This window comes from Falco rusticolus, chromosome 2, assembly GCF_015220075.1.
Source record: "Falco rusticolus isolate bFalRus1 chromosome 2, bFalRus1.pri, whole genome shotgun sequence".
Classification (NCBI taxonomy): Eukaryota; Metazoa; Chordata; class Aves; order Falconiformes; family Falconidae; genus Falco; species Falco rusticolus.
The window spans coordinates 30949643-30951832 of NC_051188.1; positions in this window are offsets into that span (position 1 = coordinate 30949643).

Here is a 2190-nt window from a genome sequence, read left to right on the forward strand (position 1 = left end):
GCTTTAGTTTAGTCATGTCTCAGAGCCTTTTGCATGAGGATGGCCACCCTGCTTTATGCAGCTGTGGTTCTGCACTGACTAGGTAAATATAGCGAAGCACCACTCCAGCTAGCTATGCCACTTCTAACATTAGGAAAGGTGGTAATTAGGAGAGGCTGGTAATCTACTGCTTCCTCCTATGGGACAGTATGATTGATATTTTTCCTTTTTTTCTCTTCAGGCTTGCTATCTTAGAAACATATGAAGTGGCACTAGAGAGACACATAATAATAAGGATATAAAGCTTTACACTTGAAAGTGCTAATGCAAATCTTACCTACACATTTAATTTGTTGGTTTTTTTCTATATGGTGTCTGAATGTATAGAGTAGCTGCTTTAGACAAAACAGGAGAGAAACCAAATGCAATTTTTTGGGGCTGTCTTTTCCATTTAGATTCCATCACTAAATTGTCCTGATTCAGCAGGAATAAATGCTGCCACATTTATAAGCGGAGTCTTGCATGAAGTTGGTAGATCTATCTTCTACTAGGGTATTGTGCAATAAGTGCTTTCGAGATTTTAGATAAAACAGGATTCTCCAGTAGAGTCTGGTTCTACAACAGTAAAATGGACTTTGCTCTTTGCTCTCACATAACTTAAGATAACTCAGATTTTTGCAAGATATGTCTGAATATTTTATATATTCCTTGTGTAAAACATCACAGAGTAGCCGACAGGAGTTATTTTCTATTCAGTAGCTTGTCATGCAATTTCTTAAGCCAAGATACACTACCCCATGTAAAAATGTGTTGTCTTTTGATCCCTAAATCCATGCTTTTTTGCCCTCTTCTATATGTGGCAAACAACTCTTGTGATCTCTAGATTTTTGACAATACATCTATTCTGCTTTAGTTTGCCTTCTTATATTTGAGATCTTTTCACTTAATTTCCTTGATATTAGTTTTTTGCAATTGCAAATATGCTTTCATACTCATAATTTAGATTAATTGCTTGTCAAATAATTTTTGTTTTCCCTTCAGTTTATAAAAGATTTGAAATCTTGTAAGTCTCCATCTGGAATTTCCTGAAATCCACAAAATTCATTTTAATAGTAATAAAGAAAAATGAAAGAAGATGGGGGAGAAAACAGGTTTTGCTCAACTCTTTTCAAAAAAGACCCCGAAACCATAAGAAGTAATACCTTTTGGTTTTAGAACTTGTGCAGGTCTTCTGTAGTAATGTCTTGCACTGATTCTTACCTACAAATAGACAGTTTACTTTAGCGTGAACAGTGAGCTGTTGAATGTTGACCCTGAGCTATGTACCTCAGATCTGAGTTTTCAGAACTTAGATGGGATTCAGACCTAAAGACGTAGTCAGTGCATTATGATGCTAAAGACCAGCTTCATGGTTCAGTGCTGCAATGCTTATCCAAGTTTCACTGCAGGAGGAGAAATTAATTTGATCTGCCTGCCTGAACTTATTGGGAAGTGGAGGAAAAGAAAGATGGGTTGATGTGGTGAGGTCACTGGTTAGGTCCCATGTGGCCTGACTTCCTTTCCAGGCTTTGCCTCTAAACTTGGTCTTGTTTTTCCCACAGCTGTCAAATAGTATACTGCTGGAAAGCATCTTCATTAGGAAATCTGTGGATAAAATGTAGGCAAGGGTTCACATTACTCCCAGTGTGCCACTGGCCTGTCTGTCAAGGTAATTAGTGGTTTGATGGAGTGACCAACAACAAAGCTATGGAGAATACTTATATGGAGAATATGAGTAAGGAAAAGAAATAAAGACTGCTCACCCACAGCTGAAATACTGGAATTTCCACAAATGATCCTTCTACTTAAGAAAAGAGTTTTCAAATAACAGAAAGGAAATTTTGAAGAAGTTAGCCTACTTTACCTTTGCATATGCCCTGACCCTACCTTGATTATAAATTTATGGTCTGCATCATTCTCCACCATCCTGGCTTCACATTGAACTCCAAACAATTTTTTTTCACTACCTTTTCATATCAGAATTTGAGACCTGTGAGTTTTTCTACATTATGTAGTTTCTTACCATAGAACAGAAAACCCTTGCTTTTAATATCATACTTCAGAAAAGGCCTGGCTGAGGAAAAAAAAACAAAACGTTGATTCCTGTAACTTTCACTGACTATCATAAACTCCTGTAGTTTTTTAATACCCGAATATTCTTTTGTATTTCAG